The sequence below is a fragment of the Hibiscus syriacus genome, unplaced genomic scaffold (assembly GCF_006381635.1).
Source record: "Hibiscus syriacus cultivar Baekdansim isolate YM2019G1 unplaced genomic scaffold, ASM638163v2 tig00116971_pilon, whole genome shotgun sequence".
NCBI lineage: Eukaryota > Viridiplantae > Streptophyta > Magnoliopsida > Malvales > Malvaceae > Hibiscus > Hibiscus syriacus.
The window spans coordinates 1,328,317-1,352,551 of NW_024063495.1; the positions used below are offsets into that span (position 1 = coordinate 1,328,317).

Consider the following 24,235-nt stretch of genomic DNA (forward strand, 5'->3'; position numbering starts at 1 on the left):
TACAGAACAAAGATGAACGGCGCAGTAGAAGCAGCAAACAAAAACATTAAAATGATAGTGGAGAAAATGACCGAGACCTACAAGGACTGGCATGAGAAGTTGCCTTTCGCTTTGTTCGCTTACCGAACCTCAGTACGAACCTCGACTGGGGCAACTCCATTTTTATTAGCTTATGGAATGGAAGTAGTACTGCCAATTGAAGTAGAAATTTCGTCGTTACGGGTCTTGACAGAAGTTAAATTGGATGACACAGAATGGGTGCAATCCAGATACGATCAGCTTAATCTGATAGATGAAAGGAGACTGAAAGCCATTTATTATGGTCAGATCTATCAGAAACGAATGATTCGAGCACATGACAAGAAGGTATGCCCGAGAATATTTCGTGAAGGAGATCTGGCACTAAAGATAATTTTGCCAGTTCAGAAAGATTTCCGAGGGAAATGGACGCCAAATTGGGAAGGACCTTATGTCATGAAAAAGGCCTTCTCCGGAGGAGCCCTTATCCTGGTTAAAATGGACGGACCCGAACTGCCACATCCCATCAATTTGGATGTAGTCAAGAAATACTTTGCTTAGGATGAAAACCCAAAAGGGTGTCCTAAGTCAGAAAAAGGAAAAAGAAAAAGAACAAAAAATGAAAAATGTTTAGGGTGAAAACCTGAAAGGGCACCCTAAATTGAAAAAAATGAAAAAAGAGAAAAAAAATAAAATAAATTGGGTTCAAGATGAAAACCCGTAAAAGGCGTCTTGCAACCAAGGATGGGTCCAGATTGAAAACCCAAAAGGGCGATTTGGATGATTCAAGAAATCCAGACGGTTGAAACTCCCCGGCATCTGAATGTTCCACAGACTCAACAAGTCAGAGAAATGTTGCACTCTCCTGAATGTTGTCGCATTTTCAAAGATCCTTTGAAAAAGGCTGTATTCAAGGTCACCTAGCAGCTTTTCAGCTCAGAAGTGCCCACATTATTAAAATTTAAGACATTCATTTACACCTCGTCATATCTTCACTTTCCAGAATATTTTTCATGTATTATTTGTTCTTTTTTCCCATGAATAAAAGACAATCTTCTTCTCTAGACCAATTCCTTTTGAGCATCTTGGATTGAGCTTAAGCTTAATGAATTATTTACTTATGCAAAAGATATTCGTATATTATTGTACAAAGATTCATTGAAAAGTACAGGTACTCGGAAGCCGATCAAGGCTCATGCACATACTTGAGTTGGTCGAGAAGTATTTCTCAGATCAAGAATAAAAAACATCAGATTTGAATATTTGAAGAATTCAAGACCAGGGATCGAAACTTCAAGATTCCAAATAGATTTTAGCCAGAGTCAATTTCAACTTCGCGGCGAAGGATATTGAACTCAAAGTGACACAATTTGCTCGAGAGTAGATTTCAACTTCACGAAGAATGATATCTAGCTCGAAGCCGAATTTCATAATAAAGAGGTCATCCACGGTTTCAACTTCACGGCGAAGGGAATCGTGTCCACCCACAACATATGATACTTGAATTTCAACTTCACGACGAAGGATATTCAAGTCAAAGCTCAACTTCACGACAAAGAGGGGCCATCAGCAATTTCAACTCCACGACGGAGGATATCGCGCCACTCGAGACAACACAAGTTCAACTTCACGACGAAGGGACAACTGGTTGTCAATAAACCACTTTTCAGTTTCATTCAGAGCCAATTTCAACTTCACAGTGAAGGATATTGGACTCAAGACAACACAAGTTCAACTTCACAACGAAGGGACAGCTGGTTGTCAACAAACAATTTCCTAATTTCAGAGCCAATTTCAACTTCACAGCGAATGATATTGGACTCGAGACAACACAAGTTCAATTTCACAACGAAGGGACGGCTGGTTGTCAACAAATAATTTCCCAGTTTCAGAGCCAATTTCAACTTCACAACGAAGGATATTGGACTCGAGACAACACAAGTTCAACTTCACAACGAAGGGACGACTGGTTGTCAACAAACAATTTCCCAGTTCCAGAGCCAATTTCAACTTCACGACGGAGGATATTGGACTCAGAACAGTACAACTTACTTGGATTTCAACTTCACGAAGAAGGATATCTAATTCCCATGCTCAACTTCACAACGAAGGGGCCATACACAACTTCACAACAAAGGGTACTGTACCTTAGCAGATTGACCCAACTTCACGACGAAGAAGTCATTTGTAACACAACAATACCAAAGTCTTCAGGTCAACTTTCACCTTCACGACGAAGTATCTTGAGCCAGAAGACGATCCATGAGCTACTGGTCAAAGCTTTGAGTTCGATTTTAACTTCACGACGAAGGATTATGTGCTCATAATTTCCCAGTTTTGACTCAACCTCATGGCGAGGAGGTCAGTTTTGGATTTAATCCAAATATCAGATTTCAACTCTACAACAAAGGACATTCGATATAGTCAAAACTGGTGTCTTTTAATCTTTGCTCTATTTTCGTTACACGACAATGAGCAAAGAGGGGCAGCTGAAGACACCTAATTTCTCTCGGCACCTACACTCCCACGGACATAGGAACACCCACAATAGAACAACCAAATAGCATTAGAAGTCTATTTTGTATAGGATTCTAAAGATAATATGCTTGTTCCAGTATAAATAAATGTAATCAAAACCCATTGTAACACAACGACAGGGGATACAGAATAAAAAGCAAACATTTGCACAGCTATTTTACACAAGAAAGTTTCGAGCAGTTCATTCGGCAGTCACAAAAATTCCACAGTGTTTTTGCGATTTTACAAAAAGAAACAAAGGTAAATATCGAACCTTTTTCAAACTTATGCTTCCATGTAGCTCCTTTGTCCTCTGATTTTGAAAAAAAACCCCAAAAAAGCATTTTTTGATGAATATGGGGGGTTAGGCGAGATCTTTGGCGTTAGATCTAGCCCTCCCGAGGCCGTTTTTGAAAAAACTATTCGGGTATTTAAAGAGAGAAGAAGAAAAGCTTTGTAAAAAAATATAAAAAAAACATTTTTTACCGCCGATGAATGGCGGCGGTGAGGTGGCTCACAGTTGCCGGTTTCTGGGTTATCAAACCCTACGGCGTTGTTCATCCTAAATGATGGACAAATGAGAGAAAAATGAGAGAGAGAGAGGCTTTGATTTAGTGGGTAAATGAAAAATGAAATTTTGTGTGTTTGAATTTTAATATATATAGTACCCTCTTGGACCACGACCCGACCCGCCTCATAACTCAGACCCGCGCGTTTTGAGAAATAAAGGGGGAAATTGCTTTTTGGTTCCCCCGTTTTTAAAACATTTAATTTTGCCCCTAAATCAATTTTAATCATCAATTTTCCTCCTAAATTAGCCTTCATATTTAATTTTTATTACAATTTAACCCTTTATTTATTATTTTATTTATTATTTTTTTTATTTCTATTATACACGTTAATCTATACATATATAAGTTACTCATTTTTTACTGTTTTACTTAATATTATATATATACGTATTTTATTATTATTATTATTATTTATTTCTTATTAAATACTATATCTTAATATTTTATATGTACATATTCTTTCATTGTTTTTTTCCTATTTCATTACATATTATATATATATATATATATATATATATATATATATATATATATACACTACCAACTTTTAACATTATCACCCCTTAGGCCCTCCCCTATCCTTTTTTTCTTCAGGTCTGACCAAATTTTTATTTGCTTTCGGTGAATTGATATTAGTGGGTAGATTTGTTGCTTTTTTTTTTATTTTTTAGTATTTTATAGGTATATATTTATTATTCTTTCATTATTATTATTATTATTTTAAAACACTATATTATATGTATATATTTTTTTCCTTATTCGTTTTTTCCTTTTTTTATTCATTTTAACATTTTTTTTGTTTTCCTTATGTTATTTATTTTATTATTATTATTTTCCCTTGTTTTGTTTATTATTTTTATATTTAGCATTTTATATCTTAATCCAATTCGGCTTTTCATTTCAAATCTAACATTTAAGTCTTTTTAAGGGTCTTCGTTCGGTCAATCAGAAGTAATTAATTTGGATCAATTTTTTTTACCTCTTTAATTAAACTTGCAATTTTCTTAATTTAAGACAACTGGAAATTACGTAGTACCGAAAGGGCAGTTCAAGGGTTCCAACCCTTCCTTGACTGTAACCGACTCTCGAATCCGATACATCTTTGGTAAGACGCAGATCAGGTAAGAAATAGGGTATTCGATCAACACATTTGTTTTAAAATTAAATGATCGGTGGCGACTCCAATCCACATTTTCCTAAGTCGAAGCCCAATTCCGGGGCCCAACCGAAAGACGGTTGCGACAGAGCGCTAGGAACTCAATTGAACTTTAGTACAACCTTCATCCTCAGAAAGATGGACAGTCCGAGTGAACTATTCAAATCCTGGAAGATATGTTAAGTGCATGCGTTATCGAGTTCAAAGGATCTTGGGAAAAATATTTTCCACTTGCAGAATTTACTTATAACAACAACTATCAGTCAAGTATTAAGATGGCTTCCTATGAGGCCTATACGGGAGGAAATGTCTCATACATCATTGAATTGGTACGAACTTAAGGATCGTGAAGTTCTTGGTCCTAAATTAATCAAAGAGGTAGAGGATAAAGTTCAAATGGTTCAGTATAATCTCAAAGGGGAAGCCGATAGACAGAAGTCATATGCCGATCTAAAGAGAAAAGAGATTGAGTTTAGTGTTGGAGATAAAGTATTCTTGAAAGTTTCTCCTTGGCAGAAAGTATTAAGTTTTGGCCGGAAAGAAAAACTTAGCCCCTGATTTATTGGCCCATATGAGATTATTAAAAGAGTGGGACCAGTGGCACATCAGTTAGCTTTGCCACCAGAAATGGAGAAAATTCATGATGTTTTCCATGTTTCTATGCTTAGAAGATATCGATCCGATCTATCTCATATCATTATGCCGCAAGAGATAGAAATTTAACTGACTTGACCTACGAGGAAGAACCGATGAAAATTTTGGCATATGAAGTTAAGTAGTTAAGGAATAAGATGATCCCATTAGTCAAAGTTTTATGGAGGAATCGCAAAGTAGAAGAAGCAACATGGGAACGTGAGAAAGATATGCGTAGACAATATTCTCATTTTTTTGTGCAGTGAAAATTCGAGATCGAATTTTTTTAAAGGGGAGATTTGTAACAACACAAACACCAGGCTAGTGACCAAAGTGTAAGATTTTAAAACTTTATGGCCAAATTAGATAAATTGAAATGTTTAGGGACTTAATTGGAATTTAATTTTGTAAGATTGTTTAGCAAAGATTGAAAGAAGGGAGGGCAAAAATGTCTTAATCAAGGGGATGAATTAAAAAAAATTATTTCTTGGTATTAAATATCCACGTGTAAAAGGAAAGAAGAATAAAATGGAAATCTAGAATTCTTTTCATCTTTCTTCCTCCTCTCCACCGTGACTCCAGAGCTAAGGTAAGGAATCTTTAAGTTTGTTATTTCTTGTAAATTTTGATTGGATTTGATTCTTGGAGTGTTAGGAAAGCTTAAGAAAGCTTAAAGATAAGTAGAAACTAAAAGATTTACAAGTTATGGGTGATTGCATATAAAGGGTTTTTGAGTGAATTGATGAAAAAGAGTTATTAAATGGATTTTGAAATCATATTTAACTTGTCATCAACTGGAATAAGAAATCTAAAGTGTTAGATATGAATTTGGGACATGTTGATTAACTGGTATAATTTTGGGTTCTAAGTGTTTTAGTAAGATATTAGATGTTTAGATTTGTTAAAGTAAAATAAGTTAATTTGAATAAGTGTAGTTGTGTTTAAAGGCTTAAAAGGAGAGTGAAGTAAGGGTTTTAGCTTAGTTTTTTTTTTGTAGATTTTCAAAATGAAAAAGGTGATTCATGGGCAAGGGTATCGGTACTGGATGAACAATATCGATACTTCAAAGCAAAAATGGATGATATATGGGTTTGGATATTGGCACTAGAAGAACATTATCAATACCATAAGGTAAAATTATATGAATCTTTAAATCAATATCAATACCGAAGGAGTAGAATCGATACTAAGGGTATTGATACTAATGGACAAGTATCAGTACCATTTTTAGAAGTTGAATTCCAGAATGTAGAATGGGTATCGATACTGAAGTATAATATCGATACCACAGTGAGGAAGTATCGGTACTGGGCTTAGAGTACCGATACTATTCAGCTCAAAATTTTAAATTAAGAGCTTCGTTTAGCTTAAGTAAATTATAATTGATTAATAGTAATTTGAACTTTGATATTCATTTAGATCGTATTATTGTGTATATATTGAACGAAGGTATCGACATTATAAGATCGATCAAGAGTGCTAAGTGTTTTGTTTGGCTAAGTGAGGCTAAGATGAGTGCATATTACTAAAAATATGATTATATGGAAATAAGACTTGCGATGAGTCTATTTCCAAAGTTTTGATTTCATGAATACTAGTATATGGTTGATATGGTTTCTATGTGTACATGAATATAAGCATATGTCTAAGTGTTATATGCACTGTTCTGCATAATCTATGTGTTACATTTCATCTTACGTGTTATATGACGTATGTGATATAAACTATGTGACATTGATCTATGTGATTACATGTCTATATGATAAAAGCTATGTGAAATGTGTAAATGGTAAAGCCCATAAGTATGTGATATGAGAACTAAGGGTATAATTGGTATGCCAAGAGTCGAGGTTTTTACGAGGTCCTTTAGGATAATTCTACGTGGTCCTTTGGGACATTTCTACACGGTCCTTCAAGAAAATACTATGTGGTCCTTCGGGACATTTCTATGTGCACTTTGGTGTAAATTCTACGTGGCACTTCGGTGCAATTTATACGAGATGTGGTGACAGCATTTGTGCACAGCCTCAATGCAATCACATACCTTAAGTTCTCAATAATGTACCATGGGCTATTAAAAAAAATAATATGAATAAACATTGCATGATGTATATATTCTTGTCTGATGTAATGTATGATGGTTTCTGTACTCCATGATGTTTATAAAAGTTAAGTATATGATTACATGTTTCAATGTTTTATTTATGTATTATATGTCTCACTAAGTCAACATCTTTGCATGTGAGTGTTTCACACGTAGGTTCAAAGAAGCAAGAAGAGCAAAGTTAGGATCAGTCAAGATAGCATATCTTTACAAGAAGATCAGATCAAAAGTAATTTACATAATATACCATTTTGTTAAATTAAATGTGTTGGCATGTAATTAAAGGTTTGAATTGCATATGCTATGATCATTTTTGCAAACATATATTATTATATTTATGTAAATTATTGAGTTTTTATTTTCAAATTAAGTTGAATTCCATCTATTTAATTTTGATCAAAGGTTCCACCCTTTTTATACAAATAAATGTTCAAATTTTCAACTATCTTTTAAAAGTAAAGGATTTGAAAAGTCAATGTGACACCTCGGACTTGTATCCGGGTCGGATATGGATTGGGGGTATTACATGTTTATTTTGGGGTTTGGTTCAGGCTTGAGGTTTGGATGCAAATTATTATAAAAATAGTGATCACAACTGCCACTCTTTGCTCATTATTATGAAACATGAATGAAGCAAAATAATAGAGTGCCATTTTTTACTCAATCTATTCTCTTCAAGCTGCGGGGTTTTATCATCATGATCTTTTTACTGGAAACATTGTTCCCTCGAGTGAGACGTTGCTAATTCGAAATATCGTAAATCGAGCAAGGGAAATATTAATCCCTCAAAGTGAGGCGTCGCTGATTCTAAATGTCGTGAATCTAGACAAAGTTAAACAAGTTCTTCATTACAAACTTCTTCTTCATTGGAAATGTTGATTGGTTTATTATCTCTTTGAGGAGTTTTAATCTTTTCTGAGAGCTATTGCTTTCAATGAGAAAAATATGGACTGATTCTTTGCTGAAATCATATTCTCCTTCATGAATTCATGAAATAAAATCTTTGCTAACTTTTTTGAATTTCGGTCAAATATTTAACATTTGTGATGAAAAGAAATTTGTTTGAAGAGGAACTATCTCAGGTGAGATAAATTTTGTTTCGAGTGAAAACTGTCTTAAGTGAGATGAAGTTTGTTTTAAGAAAAACAATCTCAAGTGAGATAAAATTCTTGTTTCAAGTGAAACAATTTCAAATTTTATATTTCATGGGAAACTTTCTCAAGCGAGATGAAATTTTCTTTAAGAAAAATAATCTTGAATGAAATGAAATTTCTTGTTTCGAGTAAAAATTGTCTAAAATGAGACAAAGTTTGTTTTAAGAATAACAATCTCAAGTGACATTTTTTTGGTTTGAGTGAAAACCGTCTCAAGCGAGACGAAGTTTATTTTAAGAAAAACAATCTCATGTGAGAAACAAATTCTGTTTTGAGTGAAAACTACCTCAAGCGAGATAAGTTCTTTTAAGAAAAACCATCTCAAGTGAGATAAAATTTATGTTTCGAGTGAAAACGGTCTCAAGCGAGATAAATTTGTTTTAAGAAAAACAATCTCAAGTGAGATAAAATTTCTGTTTCGAGTGGAACTATCTCAAGCGAGATAAAACATTTGCTTCGAGTGAAACTATCTCAAGCAAGATGAATATTGTTTTAAGAAAAAACAATCTCAAGTGAGATAAAATTTCTATTTCGATTGAAATTATCTCAAATGAGATAAGATTTTTACTTCGAGTGAAACTATCTCAAGCGAGATGAATCTTGTTTTAAGAAAAACAATCTTAAGTGAGATAAAATTTCGTATTAAATGAGACTGTCTCAAGCGATATAAAACTTTTTCTTCTACTGAAACTATCTCAAGCGAGATGAATATTGTTTTAAGAAAAACAATCTCAAGTGGGATAAAATTTATGTTTCGAGTGAAACTATCTCAAGCGAGATGAAACTTGTTTTAAGAAAACCAATCTCAAGTGAGATAAAATTTTTGTATTAAATGAGACTGTGTCAAGCAAGATAATTTTTGTTTGAAAATATTGAATCTAAAGATGATTACTCCTTCTCGTTGAGGATGTCTTGTTGTCTTTTAATTTTATTCTTTCCTGAAAGATGTATAAAATGCATATTTGAATGCAACTATCTTGAATGTCCTCATGAGAGGTGAAAATATCCTTGAGAAAGATAGGATTTCAAGAGAAATTTTAATGGTACCTTCGTGAGAGGGAAAATTAAAGTTTTCGTTGTACATGATGATGGATCTTTGATGCAAAGATGCAAATTAATTGTAACATCCTCCATACTGGGTTAGTGATCAAATTGTGAAATTATAAAATTCAGTGACCAAAGTAGATAAATTGAATAGTTGAAAGATTTAATGGGAATGTTTTGTGTAGGATCAATTAACAAAGAAGGAGGAACTAAAGGGGTAAAAGACTCTTTTAATAGGGGAAATAATTAAATATTAGATGAGGATATTTAAATCCACGTTGAGGCAAATGAAGAGAACAAAAGTTTCCAGATTTCTCTTCTTCTTCACTTCTTCTTTGGGAATGTTTTGTGTAGGATCAATTAACAAAGAAGGAGGAACTAAAGGGGTAAAAGACTCTTTTAATAGGGGAAATAATTAAATATTAGATGAGGATATTTAAATCCACGTTGAAGGCAAATGAAGAGAACAAAAGTTTCCAGATTTCTCTTCTTCTTCACTTCTTCTTCTCCATCGAGAGACCAAGCTAAAGGTGAGTTTTCTTGTTGATTAAATTCTTGATGAATTTAAGGTTTCTTATTGATCCGTAGTTGATAACTAAGCTTAAGGAAAGCTTAGATTATCTTAAAACCATAAGATGAGGAGAATATGAAGAATCAAAGAAAGGAAGTAGAAAAGTGAAATCTTGAATTAGAGTTCCTAATAAGAATTAGAAGTGGGATTTGACTTGACATAAAGCTAACTAAGAAGTATGAGGTGTTAGAATTCAAATTAGAACATGTTGGAATTTGGGTTAGATTCTTAAATTCTACATGGAGAATTGGATTTTTAAGTTTCAAAAGTATGGAATGGATAATAATTAGTTTAAGTAAGAGTATGCAAGTTAAGGATATATAAATAGGGGAAATATAAAGTGTTAAGTAGACTAAGAAGAGATTTTCATGCTAAAATGAAAATTCTGGGCAATGTGCATCGATGCACATTCATTGTGCACCGATGCATCGATGTTAAATCCCAGAAATTGTTTAAGGTGCATCGATGCACATGTAGTGCATCGATGCATTAATTAAAAAAGAAAACATCGAATAGGATTTATGCATCGATGCATAAGAAGTGCATCGATGCATCCCCATTAAATACAAACATCGAATAGGATTTATGCATCAATGCATGGTGTAGTGCATCGATGCATACCTCCATTAAAACATGAAAATGGCTTTTCTTTTAGCCTGAGAAATGATAGTTTAGAATATATTAATTAGTAGTATACTGATAAGTATCAATGAATTACTATGTAGATATCGAGCCTAAACGAGTTCTGAAACCATCAACAAGTAGGTTCAATCGAGGGAAAGACAAAGAAATCTAGGTGAGTGCATATGCATTGCATGAATATGTATTTTATTTAGTTCTAGAATTGTGATAAGTCTAGATTCAATATTTTGATACATGATAGTATTTCATATTATGATATATGACATGAATCCATACCATATGCATTATGGGACATGAATATACAAGAAAAAGTTATATGAGTTATGTGATAAAGGTATGAAAATAATATGTCTACGTGATACAAATGAGATAAATTGTGAAAGCCCATGTTATGTAAATGAGAACTATAGGTATAGTTGGCATGCCAAGGGTAGAGGGTCTATGTGGTCATTCGGGACATATATGTATTCTTTGGAATATGTGTGAAGTCTGGTGAGACACATACTTGATCCTTGGCATATGTATATGATTCTTAAGGAATGATATGTGGTCCTTCGGGACATATATATATTCTTTGAAACATGTGTGAAGTCTGGTGAGACACATACTTGATCCCTAGTATATGTATATGATTCTTAAGGAATGATATTTGGTCCTTATGGACATTATTATATGGCACTACGGTGCAATTCTACGCGGCACTCTGGTGCAATTCTACGTGGCACTTCGGTGTAATTATATGAGCTGTGGTGACAGCATAGTGCACAACCTCACAATACTCACATACCTTAGGTTCTCTGTATGGTACCATGGGCTAATGAACTTACTAAGGTGAACTTATGAATGTGAATTTGATAAGTATATGTGTAAGAAACATGGTTCTGGTTATTACATTGTTTACATACATCTTATCATTACAACCCATCCCAATTTGGCAATTACTTTATATTTATTGATATTATTATTATATTGCCTCACTAAGTCGATGACTTAGCGTGTGAGTGTTTCACACGTAGGATCCGATAAAGTAGACGATCGAGGTTAAGCAGCTGGACAACATTACTCCTGCAACTATCAGATCAGAAGCAACTTAATCAGTAGGTCATTTTGTTATGAAAAGAGATGTTGGCATGTAACTAAAGGGTTAAGTTGTGTATGCTCTGAGTATTTTGATAAACTTGTATTAATATATGTATATTATTGTATTTTTCTTAATATAAGTTCAAGTATTTTGCTATTATTTGTAAGGGTTGTGTTTTAAAAGTCAATATAATATCTCTGACTCGTATCCGGGTTGGATACAGATTGGGGATGTTACATTTAATGGTATCAGAGCTATGGTTTGGCCGATTCTAGGCATAAACCAGAGTCTATAGAGTCTTTAAATGGAATACATGCCAACAAATAGTGAGAACTTCTGATCTGGTATAATATGAGTATGTTTGTTTTGCTAATAGAACAATGTGTTTATTCTTATTAGATGTTCGGACATAATAGCTCCCGAAGTGAAGCGGGAGAAGATAGGTCTGCTGAAAGCAGTAATTCATCTGCCCTGGCCAGGCAAGGTGAAGAACATGCATCTCGAGGAGTGCCTGTGCAAGATCAAGATATGTTCTTCAGAACGTTAGATGCTATTCTAACGCGTCTTCAACCTCCTGCTCCACCAACTTAAAGGATGAATGTAGCAAAAGAGTTGAGTTTAAGGGAGAAACCGAAGAAGGTCCGGTTGCGGTGGATCTTTGGTTAAATGACTTAAAAATCATGTTGGATGGTCTCCACTGTTCTGAAGTGGAGAAGTTAGATGGAGTTGTCTCGTTGTTGAGGGGTCAAGCGAGAATATGGTGGACGAACGTCACCATGAGGATGCCCAGTGACCAATTGACTTGGTCTTTATTCTTAGATGAATTTAAAAATAAGTACATTGGAGATCAATTTATTCGACAGATGAAGCAGAAGTTTTTGAATTTGAAACAGATGAACCGCTCTGTATATGAGTATGAATGTGAGTTCAACAAGTTGAGTAGGTTTGCATTCGAGCTTGTGCCTACTGAAAAAGAGGATTGTGAATGGTTTGTGGGGGGTTTGCGCCCTAGATTGAAAGAGATGCTGATAGTATTGAATTTGTCCTCGTTCCAAGAGGTGATCAATCGTGCCAAGGCTCTTGAAAGAGCTCAGAATGAGAGATTTAGGGATTTTAGAGTTCAGATATCAAAGAGAACGGGTGCTTCTTCTAGTTCAGCACCATCAAAAAGGGGAAGAGACTCAGGATTTTCAATCACAAGCTAGATCAAAATCAGTTACATCGTCTGCTAGGGGAGAAAGTCAGGCAAGACCTAGACAGACGCAGTCAGTGGGATTTGGTGTTGGGAGATCTACTCTGAGACAAGCGAGACAGTGTCAGAACTGTGGGAAAAACCATTCTGGGGCTTGTCGGTTGGCTGTTGGGACTTGTTTTCGATACGGAGATGTCGGACATTTTATTCGGGATTGTCCATTGATGGTTGGTGAGCCTACACCATCTGAAAGAGTTGGTTCTTCATCACAAAGAAGACGAGGAAGAGGCAGGGGAAGGAACCCGTCTGAATTCTCTGCTCAACCTAAAGTTCGGTCAGCCCCATGGGTGTACAATCTAAAGACAAGTGAAGACCGTGATGACCCTGATATTATAGCAGGTACTTTTCAGCTGTAGGATAAATTAGTATTGGTACTGATTGATTCGGGTTCTAATTATTCTTACATTACAAGTAAGTTAGTAAAGGAATTGAGGATTCCCTTAGAAGCTACGAGTAATGAGATTATAGTAATAACTCCTTTAGGCCATAGTGCTCGGGTGAATAAAGTCTGTAAGGGGTGTCCTATAAAGGTTCAGGGAATTGAATTCCCTGCTAATCTGATGGAATTACCCTTTGACGAGTTTGAAGTGATTCTGGGAATGGATTGGTTGTTCCATTACTATGGAGATGTTAATTGTAGATTGAAAAAGGTAACCCTGAAAAGTCCAGGAGGAACAGAGATAAGTGTGAGCGGTGAAAAGTTTAATTCTTTAGCAAATGTAATGTCAGTAATGTCAGCTAAGAAGCTATTGCTACAAGGATGTCAAGGATTTCTTGCAAATTTGATAGATTTAAGAGCGATAGAGAAAGGGCTAGAGGAGATTCCAATAGTTCAAGAATTCACTGAAGTTTTCCCGGCTGAGTTGCCAGGATTACCTCTAGATAGAGAGGTAGAATTTCAAATTGAAGTAATGCCAGGAACCGCTCCAATTACAATGGCACTTTATCGGATGGCTCTGAAAGAATTGCAAGAGTTAAAGAATCAATTGCAAGAGTTGTTAGGAAAGGGATTTATTCGACCAAGTGTGTCACCTTGGGGAGCTCCGGTGTTATTTGTTAATAAGAAGGATGGATCAATGCGTCTCTGTATTGATTATCGACAGCTTAATAAGGTGACCATCAAGAATAAGTATCCCCTTCCGTGCATTGATGACTTGTTTGATCAACTAAAAAGTAGCTTCGGTATTTTCGAAGATCGATCTACGTTCGGGTTATCATCAATTGAAGATTCAGGAGAAAGATATTCCGAAGACGGCTTTCAGAATGAGATATGGTCATTATGAATTCATCGTAATGCCATTCGGAGTAACGAATGCACCAGCTGCTTTCATGGATCTCATGAACAGGATTTTTCAGCCCTATTTAGACTAGTTTGTTGTTATCTTTATTGATGACATACTGGTTTACTCGAAGTCCATTGAAGAGCAAAGCGCACATCTGAGGCTAGTTTTGCAAATTCTCAGGGATAAAAATCTCTATGCGAAATTGTCCAAATGTGAATTCTGGCTAAACGAAGTAATTTTCTTGGGGCATGTGATCTCGGCAGTTGGGATTAGAGTGGACCCTCAGAAGGTTAAAGCTATAATGGACTGGGAAGTTCCAAAGAATGTATCTGAAGTTCAGAGTTTCCTTGGACTTGTCGGTTATTATAGAAGATTCGTTAAGAATTTTTTTGATGATAGTGTTGCCTTTAACAAAGATGATGAGAAAGAATGTACCGTTTGTTTGGACTTCTGAATGTCAAGAAAGTTTTGAAGCTTTAAAGAGAATTCTGACAGAAACTCCGATATTGGTTCAACCGGAATCTGGCAAGAATTTTGTAGTATACAGTGACGCATCCCATAACGGGTTGGGGTGTGTATTAATGCAAGAAGGGAAGGTGGTAGCGTATGCATCGAGGCAGTTGAAACCACATGAAAAGAATTACCCCACCCATGATTTAGAAATGGCTGCTGTGGTGTTCGCTCTCAAGATTTGGCGTCATTATCTGTATGGAGAAAGATGTTACTTGTATACATACCATAAAAGTCTGAAGTACCTGATGACTCAAAAAGAGTTGAATTTGAGGCAATATAGATGGGTAGAGTTCTTAAAAGATTATGATGTGATAATTGACTATCATCCCGGAAAGGCTAACGTGGTAGCAGATGCTTTGAGTAGAAAGATGTTTACAGCTTTACGAGCTATGGATGCAAGATTATCTTTAACGGGAGACGGTGGTCTTTGTGCAGAGTTAACACTTAAACCAGCATGGTTGGAACGAATAGGATAATTGCAAAGTAAAGATGAAATGTGTTTGAAAAGATTAGAGCAAGTAAAGAATAAAGAGATTAAGGATTTTGAGGTTAAGTCAGATGGAAACCTCTATTGTAAAGGAAGAATTGTGATACCCGAAAATGAAGACTTGAAGGAAGAAATATTGACAGAGGCTCATTGCAGTCCATTAACGATGCACCCGGGTGGAACCAAGATGTATATGGATTTGAAGGATCGATTTTGGTGGCCAGGGATGAAACGAAACATCACCGAATTTGTGTCTAAGTGTTTGATATGTCAACAAGTCCAAGCTGAGCATCAAGTTCCGTCAGGATTATTGCAACCACTTGTCATTCCTCAATGGAAATGGGAAAATGTTACGATGGATTTTATTTCGGGATTACCCTTGACTCCGAACAAAAGAGAATCAATCTGGGTAATTGTTGATCGATTAACTAAGTCAGCGCATTTTCTCCCGGTTAGAACAGATTTCTCTATGGAAAAATATGCAGAGCTGTATATTAGAGAAGTTATTAGATTGCATGGAGTGCCTGTTTCCATAGTCTCTAATCGAGACCCTCGATTCACTTCTAGATTCTAGAAATCTTTGCATGGAGCGTTGGGGACTCGTTTAAACTTTAGTACGACTTTTCATCCTCAGACTGACGAGCAATGAGAGAGAACTATTCAGATATTGGAAGATATGTTAAGAGCATGCGTAATGGAATTCAAAGGATCATGGGAAAAGTATTTGCCGCTGGCAGAGTTTGCTTATAACAATAGTTATCAGTCTAGTATAAAGATGGCCCCATATGAGGCATTATATGGGAGGAAATGTCGTACTCCATTAAATTGGTATGAACTCAAAGATCGAAGTGTTCTTGGTCCGGATTTAATTCAAGATGTAGAACAAAAAGTTCGAGAAATTCAACATAACCTCAAAGTGGCCTCTGATCGGCAAAAGTCCTATTCTGATCTTAAAAGAAAAGAGATTGAGTTCGAGGCTGGAGATAAAGTTTTCCTTAAAGTATCTCCTTGGAAGAAAGTATTACGTTTTGGTCGAAAAAGAAAGTTAAGTCCTAGATTCATTGGGCCATATGAAGTTGTTAAGAGAATAGGACCCGTGGCATATCAGTTATCCTTGCCACCAGAAATGGAGAAGATCCATAATGTCTTCTATATGTCCATGTTACGAAGATATAGGTCCGATCCCTCTCACTTCATTACACCAGAACAAGTAGAAGTCCAATCAGATCTGACATATGAAGAAGAACCAGTGAGAATATTGGCTTTTGAAGTCAAACAGTTAAGAAGTAAGACAGTTCCGTTGGTCAAGGTTCTTTGGAGAAATCACAAAGTAGAATAAGCTACGTGGGAACGTGAAGAAGATATGCGACTTCAATATCCCCATCTGTTCGTACAATGAAAATTCGAGGATGAATTTTTTTAAGGGAGGGAGATTTGTAACATCCTCCATACCGGGTTAGTGATCAAATTGTGAAATTATAAAATTCAGTGACCAAAGTAGATAAATTGAATAGTTGAAAGATTTAATGGGAATGTTTTGTGTAGGATCAATTAACAAAGAAGGAGGAACTAAAGAGGAGTCTTTTAATAGGGGAAATAATTAAATATTATATGAGGATATTTAAATCCACGTGGAAGGCAAATGAAGAGAACAACAGTTTCCAGATTTCTCTTCTTCTTCACTTCTTCTTCTCCATCGAGAGACCAAGATAAAGGTGAGTTTTCTTGTTGATTAAATTCTTGATGAATTTAAGGTTTCTTATTGATCCTTAGTTGATAACTAAGCTTAAGGAAAGCTTAGATTATCTTAAAACCATAAGATGAAGAGAATATGAAGAATCAAAGAAATGAAATAGAAAAGTGAAATCTTGGATTAGAGTTCCTAATAAGAATTAGAAGTGGGATTTGACTTATCATAAAGCTAACTAAGAAGTATGAGGTGTTAGAATTCAAATTAGAACATGTTGGAATTTGGGTTAGATTCTTAAATTCTACATGGAGAATTGGATTTTTAAGTTTCAAAAGTATGGAATGGATAATAATTAGTTTAAGTAAGAGTATGCAAGTTAAGGATATATAAAGAGGGGAAATATAAAGTGTTAAGTAGACTAAGAAGAGATTTTCGTGCTAAAATGACAATTCTGGGCAATGTGCATCGATGCACATTCATTGTGCACCGATGCATCGATGCTAAATCCCAGAAATTGTTTAAGTATGCATCGATGCATAAGGAGTGCATCGATGCATCCCCATTAAATACAAACATCGAATAGGATTTATGCATCGATGCATGGTGTAAAGCATCGATGCATAACTCCATTAAAAGATGAAAATGGCTTTTCTTTTAGCCTAAGAAATGATAGTTTAGAATATATTAATTAGTATACTGATAAGTATCAATGAATTACTATGTAGATATCGAGCCTAAACGAGTTCTGGAACCATCAACAAGTAGGATCAATCGAGGGAAAGACAAAGAAATCTAGGTGAGTGCATATGCATAGCATGAATATGTATTTTATTCAGTTCTAGACTTGTGATAAGTCTAGATTCAATATTTTGATACATGATAGTATTTCATATTATGATATATGACATGAATCCATACCATATGCATTATGGGACATGAATATGCAAGAAAAAGTTATATGAGTTATGTGATAAAGGTATGAAATAATATGTCTACGTGATACAAATAAGATAAATGTGGAAAGCCCATGTTATGTAAATGAGAACTATAGGTATAGTTGGCATGCCAAGGGTAGAGGGTCTATGTGGTCCTTCGGGACATATATGTATTCTTTGGAACATGTGTGAAGTCTGGTGAAACACATACTTGATCCTTGTCATATATATATGATTCTTAAGGAATGATATGTTGTCCTTCAGGACATATATGTATTCTTTGGAACATGTGTGAAGTCTTGTGAGACACATACTTGATCCCTAGTATATGTATATGATTCTTAAGGAATGATATGTGGTCCTTATGGACATTATTATATGGTCCTTATGGACATTATTATATGGCACTACGGTACAATTCTACGCAGCACTCTGGTGTAATTCTACGTGGCACTTCAGTGTAATTATATGAGCTGTGGTGACAGCATAGTGCACAACCTCACAATACTCACATACCTTAGTTTCTCTGTATGGTACCATGGGCTAATGAACTTACTAAGGTGAACTTATGAATGTGAATTTGATAAGTATATGTGTAAGAAACATGGTTCTGGTTATTGCATTGTTTACATACATCTTATCATTGCAACCCATCCCAATTTGGCAATTACTTTATATTTATTGATATTATTATTATATTACCTCACTAAGTCGATGACTTAGCGTGTGAGTGTTTCACACGTAGGATCCGATAAAGTAGACGATCGAGGTTAAGCAGCTGGACAACATTACTCCTGCAACTATCAGATCAGAAGCAACTTAATCAGTAGGTCATTTTGTTATGAAAAGGGATGTTGGCATGTAACTAAAGGGTTAAGTTGTGTATGCTCTGAGTATTTTGATAAACTTGTATTAATATATGTATATTATTGTATTTTTCTTAATATAAGTTCAAGTATTTTGCTATTATTTGTAAGAGTTGTGTTTTAAAAGTCAATATAATATCTCTGACTCGTATCCGGGTTGGATACAGATTGGGGATGTTACAATAATGTATGTGTAATGCATGTTTTTCTTGATTAATAGCAGTGAATAGGTGCTCAAGCAATCTTGATTCTCTTCTTAATCTATTTGTCTTCATTATTTTCCCTCACCAACGTGTACCATCGTACATCTTTGCAAAAAGCTATTTTTCTTGCTCCCTAACATTCAAATTCTTTGCCCCAATTTCTGATTCTGAATTTCTAAATCTGAGGAACCTTTGTCAATTTCCAAGCTAAACTCTTCAGATAGATTGTCTTGTTTGAAAATATTTTCTTTCTTTTTATTTTCCAAATATGGAAAGTTTGTTGAAGAAAAATGTCATTCCTTTAGGCTCACAATTGAAGCAAATCACAGAACATGAATTCACTAAATATCAAAAGAATCGACATCTCTTTTAATATTTTCAAAGTTATATTTCTTTGACAAGTGTCAAAATTGATGGGTTGGTTTTCAGGTTAGCTCTTTAAAGTTTCTAAGGTTTTAGTCATCAAGATGTCATTTCTTTCTTGGTCCTTGTGAACCTTACGACATGCCCCTCTTTTTTAGCTTGGCATTTTAATCAGATGCAGACAAAATGAAGCAACTAGAATAATCAATTACTAGATTTCTAGAACACTTCTATGTCGATTCTCTGAAATCTTTCATTTGTTCAAGCTTTATAGACTTCCTTTAGTAGAGGTAGTGCAGGGACATCAGTCTAAATATAAAATTCTTGAGTACTTGTGTGAAGTCGACTATAACAGGTATTCCTCAATTCTATTAGTCCATTTTCATCAAAACTCATTATTAGATCAAGCATAGGCATTATAACCTTTATTTATTGGAATTTATTTAGTTTGCCTTTGTTCAACCATATCTGAAGGATTTATCTCATATTAAAGTCTTCGACTTGACAATCGCAGTGGAGCAAACACTAAAGTGCCAGGTATCCGATCAATGTCATGGTTTGAATGCAATCTATTCATAAAGCCATGGCTTTTAAGTTGCCTCTATAACCAATTGCTTTAGTGGAATAACCCAGCTTTATTGTATAATCTACAATATAATAATAATAATAATAATAATAATAATAATAATAATAATTTAGTAACCTTTTAAGTATTCAGATTTAGAATTTCTTAAGCTCATCGAGAAGAACTTGTTATAGTCTAGGTGTCTTTGATGGTCAGGAAATCCCACATTTAGAGTTTTGTTCCCAAATAATTGTCCTAAACTAAATTTTTCTACTCCACCATTCCATTTTGTGAAGATTAGTATCATCACTAAAAGTCCTCAACAGAAGTGTAGTCTAGGTAGTTTTGCAATGTCATACACAAGAGATGTACCATTTTGTCCAATTCTATTCATGCATGAATGCCAAGCCTCTTGATCATTTCCTCATGAGAGGAGAAGGATGCATTGGTCCTTACAAGAGAAGGATATTGTGTTCGAATGTATCCATCTGGTAAAGAATTTTAAGTTTAAAAATTGCTCAATGCTCATAACCTCATAAGGTAACATTTTATTTAAGGTGTTTGATTGTCAAGTGACTTACAAACCTTTTAACGAAAAGATAAAGAAAATAAATTCAAATAAGACAATATGTGAGTACATCAAAAGTTCCTAGTTGTTGCAATGATTTTTCTTTGTTTGCATCAGAATGCCCCATCATTCATCAAATGTCCATGCCCCTGAATCAAATAAACTCTAAACCTTATGCTTCAATGCCCCAAAAATCTCAATGATGTGCAGTGTTAACATCACGTCCATAGCTTTCAATTATTTTCTAGGAACGAGTGGGGTGACTTCATTTTACCTCAAAAGTTTTATCACAAGATTCTCCACATGTTACTCCTAGGATCCATGATTAAAGCATGTTCAGATATATTGTATACCATGTGATGTACAATGTATATATACTAATGTAAAGATGTGCATGCAAATTCAAAGATGTAAAAATGGGAGTGCAAAATGCGAGATGAAAATGGAACAAAGAATTGATCCCAAAAATAAATGTTCCTTAAACAATTCTTGAGAAACAGACAATGTCTCGGTACACTGGGGAAGTGAAAATCTGGTACATCTGTAAGTTGTCCAACTCCTACGAGCGTTTGGGTATTGCATCTTCTTCAAACTTCTACTTCATCTCCTACTTTCAGAAATCTTTTGAGCTGGTTTGCGATCTTCAATTGTTGGCGTCGAATCTTCTTGAGTCCACCTTGTCTCAGTAAATAGATGTCTGGATTATCTCCTTAGTAGGTAGACTCTCTCTTGGTGTTACCCTATCTACATAGAGCATCTTCGAAATTCTACTGATCCTAGTGAAAGGCATTGATGTGGGCATTGTTTTTCAAGAACTTTCTAAAAGATCAGTTATTTCAGGAATCAATACCTTTGAATAATATGTCATGTTTATGCGAAAACACAACAAAGCATAAGACAAGACCAAAGGAAAACAAGTCAGTAGAAACAAGACAAAAAGAATCAAGTTAGTTGAAATGATTAGTCAAAGAAATGTAATATTAGCAGAAATAATTAAATACAATTCAAAGTTGAGACTGAAAAATAAGTATACAAAGGCAATTAAGAGTTCAAACCACATGTGTTCTACTTCTCCTAGGCTATCCACATGGCTCTAGAGGGGTAGGTTTACTCAATTCTCTACATAAGGTTGGGTTCTAGCAAAGGGTTCCCAAGCCATCTTTATAACCTGCTAAGGTTAACTCCAATTATGGCCCATTACATACTTGTGAATCAAATTTTGCTTAGGGGATCACACCGCTAAAAGCGTGCCTCAGAACTAATATCTGGACATGCAACTTAGGATGCTTTCCAAAGGTACTTTGTCAGACCCACACAAGGAAACCCAATGCTTCTCGTGAGGTATGATGTTTCTCCCTACTTAGATAAACTGGATTGAGCTCTGGTTTAGAGTTATGATATGCAACAATCATAAATAAATTCACAGAAATGTAAGCACTAACCAGATATAAAATCTTTTTTTATTTGAAATAACATAACGAACTGTAAATTAAATAATATCGAACTCATAATTTCCAGAATACAAAATAAAGGGTAACCAACTCGTGGCTCGACTCTCAAGCTGTTTTAAAAACAAAATGTCCCAAATGGAGTCGCCAAACTATCGACACCATTTTTCACCCGAGTGGGGAAAGACTGATACAGACTCAGGGGTTTTTCTTTGAAAAGAATTTTCGAAATGTGAGGGGTCGCCACCAATCATTTAAGGTGCGATTGGGACACCATAAAGTCTGGATGATTTTAATAAAACATTTTATTTTTATCAAAATACCAAGTTTTAAGGTCTACGAAAATCTAGAAATCAAGTTTGGGAGTTAATTACGTGTGGGGAAGGATTAACACCCCCATAAGTGCCACAAAATTGGTACCTAGTTGATTACCCTATATTTAAAATCAAAAATTTTGAGTTTGATCTTTATTTAATTTGAAAAATCATTATGAATGCTAAGTTGAAAAGGGTGTTTGTTTATTAAGATCGATAACATTCGCCCCCTAGCATAAATGCGGGAGATAAGCTATTGTGCCTAATAACCGGATATTGCCTTAATTTCATAAATCATGATGCAATTTTGAAAATGATGTCGACCTATTTCGGGAATCCCCAATGGTAACCCCATGAGCATACTTGCGGGAGATATACCATTAATTCCCTAATAAGTAAACATTGCCTTAAGTTCAAAAATAAGACGCAATCAAACAAATTTTTATTCATTCTAATTAAGCTAAGGGTAAATTAAGGCTTTTTCTAGCTTAAAGTTTCAATTTATGAAAATTAGGGAACCTATAAGCTCAAGCCTAAAATGTAGGTTCTAATATTAATCTTATTTGATTTTTAAATCAGTTATTGAATTGGATAACCGAAATGGTCCCTCGAGTATTTAGGTGAGGGAAAACTCGTATTATTACCTAAATTAAAAGACTAATTTGAAATCTAACCTAAAATGGAGGCTCTAATATTAATTTAAATTAATTTTAAGATTCAAATAATTAAATTAGAACCTCGAGCAGAAGCGATGACCAAATTAAGAATTCTCCTAATTTAAGGACAAAATCTAAAAGACTAATTGACCAAAAAAACTAAGAAAAACTAGCTATAATAAACACAATGTAATATATTAAATAAACAAACACACATCAAAGTAATAAAAAATTAAAAAAAAGGATTAAATAACATAATTAAAAAGCTACAATGATTAAATTAAATAAATTAAATGTAACAAGGGCTAAATTAAAGCAAATCAAAATTTAATGGTTAAATCCAAACAAAATAAAAAATAGTTTTACGGATTAAAATGCAAAAACACGCGAAAATTATAGGGACCTAAAGGTATTTTTTCCTAAAAAATATATAACATGCATAAAAAGGGTAAATCATCAAAAAAAAGTCCCTACAGGTGACTAACTTGCAAAAACACGCGTAAAGTAGGGGGAGTAAATAGTAATTATGTTGAACTATATTTTGATATAACAATTTAAGGCAAAATGTTTTTGGACTTGAATTGAATTTATTCAAAGTTTTCAAAAATAATTCAAAGTCCATTTAACTTGGAATTGAGCACAAAATGTTTTTTCTGGACAAGCAGTACCGATATTGTTCTTATAATATCGGTACCTCATGAACAATACCTATATTGTTCATATGGTACCAATACCAAAGGTAAGGGAAGTATCGATACTACCAGAATGTAAAAATGGTACTGATACCCAAAGGGGTACCGATACTACTTTACATGGTAGTATCGATATCATAGGCTTAATATCGATACCATCAGGCCCAACGGCTACTAACAGCTAGTTTTATTTAAAATTAACAAAGGTAGTACCAATACTTCCTTTAGGAGTACTGATACCCTATGTACTGAGCAGTTTTATTTTGCAGAGAAAACATCCACAAACAACTCCAAATCACTTCAAACGGTTATAAACGCCCACAACTTCATTCCAACATATAAATATGAGTTGAGGACACTTGAAGAAGGGTTAGAACACCTATCCAAGAAATCCAACACAAGAAAAGAGTTTTTCAATCTTATTTTTTTCTCTCTTGTAAATATTAGTGTTTTAATGAGATAAATTTGTAAACATCCTACCTTAGAGATGTTTTATTGTTTACTTCTTTTTACCTTTTGTAAAAGGGGATTAATTCTAGTTCAGCCAAGTGAAAAACTAGGAAGTGAAAAACTAGGAAGTGTAAAGGTTGTCTCTTGACCCTTGAAAGCGAAAGAACAAATTAGTAGATTTGTTAGAGGTAGACTTAGTTGAGAAGTCGAACTACTATAAATCCTTGTGTCAAATTTCTCTATCTTTTACTCTACTTACTCCCTAAACGAATTATTACCAATTCACCCCCTTGCAACTTTTTCGATTGTTCGAATTGAGCATATTCGATCCTAACAATCGATATCAGAGCTTGACTCATTAAAAGGTTTAACAACCTTGAGACGATCCTCAAAGAAGCTCTATCGGTTCTTGATGCAACCAACAAAGAGAGGGCTTCAACCTATAATGCCTATTACAA

The 24,235-nt window shown here is 34.6% G+C and overlaps 1 pseudogene; it reads left to right on the plus strand.

The window, feature by feature from the left end:
* The first annotated feature begins 4,569 nt into the window (after nt 1–4,569).
* The window catches only part of LOC120192099, a 35,043-nt pseudogene continuing 15,377 nt past the window's right edge, over nt 4,570–24,235 (plus strand).